The sequence below is a fragment of the Eleginops maclovinus genome, chromosome 10 (genome assembly GCF_036324505.1).
Source record: "Eleginops maclovinus isolate JMC-PN-2008 ecotype Puerto Natales chromosome 10, JC_Emac_rtc_rv5, whole genome shotgun sequence".
In the NCBI taxonomy this organism is placed as follows: domain Eukaryota; kingdom Metazoa; phylum Chordata; class Actinopteri; order Perciformes; family Eleginopidae; genus Eleginops; species Eleginops maclovinus.
The window spans coordinates 14,162,721-14,165,508 of record NC_086358.1 but is presented as its reverse complement, the minus strand read 5'-3'; positions in this window follow the sequence as shown (position 1 = coordinate 14,165,508).

The following is a 2,788-nucleotide window of genomic DNA, read 5'->3' as shown; positions in this document are numbered from 1 at the left end:
ATCTGTAAATCGATCCAAAATAGCTCTGAACAATCCACAGCTTTAACATTAAAAATGGTCATTTACATATGTGCCATTGTTAACGAGGAGTGAAACAAGTTGCTTGATGGTGAACATTAGGGGGTTAAAATCAATTTGCAGGATTAAAACTAACATTCATTCATGTCACAACATCACTTTTAGATGCCTACCTGCCATCATTAAAACAGGAACCTTATCTAATCAAAGAATAATTCTGAGTGAAAATGATGATTAGCCTATAGTACATACATATAATATTAATGGAAGGACATTTATTGTTGTGGATATGGACGTGGATTGAAGGTTTTTTGCTACATGATTTCACATAATCTAATGATGACATCATTAGCATTTTGAAATTGTAAAACGGCAAGTAGAATAAGGGCTTTTGGTGTGTATGTGTGAGTATTGAAGCCTAGAACTTGAGTTGCCTAGGCCAGCTTGAATATCCCATCAACTAATGCATGGATTGCAATACATTTTTATATGTTCATGGTCCTTCCTGCAGCAGTCAGATTGTACAACCACCACAGCCCCTGGTAGACCAGCACACTCACACAACAACACAGACTGTGACACCCCTGTTGTGAAATTACACCAAAGTTTAACGCTGTGAAAACACAAAAACAAAGACTACGACACCACTGTTGTGCAATAACATGTGTGCAATATGTTTGAAAATTATACGAATGCTACTTGTAGATCTAAAAAAAAGTTATTAAATTATTTAAACATTATGTGCAAGCCCTTTCTAAAAGTATTTTATATTTTGCCTCCATCTTCACTTTTGCTGTATCAGTGTAAATGTCCCATCTATGGGACAGATAAAGGTATTCTGATTCAGATAGTCTCCAGATATTGCATCATATTGACTTAGATGTTTGAACAGATGAGGCTATTCTTGACTGCCCATATGCATCTGCACACACACTGTTTTTTATCCACTGTGTTGAACTCGGGCAGTTGGCAGTATTTGGGCAGAAGATAAACTGCTGCCTCCACAGACCTTGACAGGAAATTCGGCTACTCTCATAAAAAATACAATTTAAATGATGGTGACTCAAAAAAATCGGTCTAGCTTTTGGCTGTCACTCTTTCGTTTTCAGGTGTTAATTCTTATAAGCAATGGTGGCTGCACATAAATGATTTCAACACAGCAGTAAGAGGAGGGAACAGCAACCATTGAAAAAAGACATTTGAAGAAATCAACTTTAACTTACATTTTTAAATATTTTTTACTCATGTGTTACTGTCTTCTGCCGTTTTTAATGGACCATTAGCAATTGAAATAATTGTTAGTTGCAGTCAAGATTTATTCTTGCCTGCTGAACATAGAGATTTCCTGATTTCACAAGCCACAGGGAATGAAACAGCATTACTAAACTAGGCAGCCAAAAAGAAAGCCCCTGCCCATCCTTGTTGAGTAACTTCAGCCAGCACAGGGCAAGACATAGCGTGCAACCACAAAAATAAGCAAATAAATCAAGACACCCCATCTCCTTATTTCTTGTAAGACGCAGTGCTTATTTTCGTCTGTTGTCACTCAAGTACGAAAAAATAGCAACTGGGCGAGTGAGTCACTATATAGTGCAAAAATGAGCAGCTGTTTAAGAGGCAACATGTCAGTACTGCAGATGAAAATATGAGAAATGCATATACAGCTCTGGAAAAATAAGAGACCAATACAAATTGTTCTTAAATCTCTATCTCTAGATTTATGACAGCCATTCCATTCCAGTGTCTGTTGAATTCCAACACAGAGAAATGTCGTCAGTAGTTTATAGGATAACATAATAATAACAAATAATTATTTTAACACATACATTTAAATATTAAGACAAACTGCTGTAGTCATTTCTCAATTATTTCCATGTTGCTGATACCACTTAATCATTTGTACCATAGTGCAAAAAAGTTGCCAACATGTTTTCTTATATTCATTTCTATGCTAGCTTCATTCATTTTTTCATAACCATTTATGATTTATTTTGATTTTACCCCACCCACATTTTCCAACCAGTGTAAATATTTAAAAAAAACTTCAATTTGTATTAAACTCAGTGATATAAAGTAACTGAGTACATTTACTCAAGTAATTTTGAGATACTAGTCCTTTACCTGAGTATTTCAATGTTTTGCTACTTTGTACTTCTATTCCACAACAATCAGGAGGTAAATCGGATACTCTAACCCCACTACATTTATGTAATACCTTTAGTTACTTTACAGATTTGGATTAATGATGTGAAAAATAATCAACACTTAAAAGACTTTAGTTACACCTGGAGTAAGTTCACAAGCTACCCTGCAGTCATTAAAACTAGCTGCACCTTTACCAGCTTTGATAACACTTTAACGATCAATAATTATAAAACACATCATATATTATTCTGAAATGGACCAATTAGCATAGTGCGTAATTTTTGGTACTTTAAGTTTATTTTGATGCTAATACTTTTGGACTTTTACTTGTAACAGAGTATCCCTACACTCTGGTACTTCTACTTTTACTAAAGAACAAGATATAAGTACTTCTTCCACCTCTGAACTATACCTGAACTTTCTGCTTGCGATTCCTCACAAAAAAACACTGTTCAAATCGATGAATCCACAAATCTACTCTAAAAGTTTAGAGATAAAAAAAAAAAGGAGTTTAACAGTTATCGATGCGAACCACCAGAGGGCCTCAGAGTAGTTCCACAAAATACTGCTAGTGACAACAAACTCACAGCCCACTTTACCCTACAAGAAGTATTTTATTCTCACA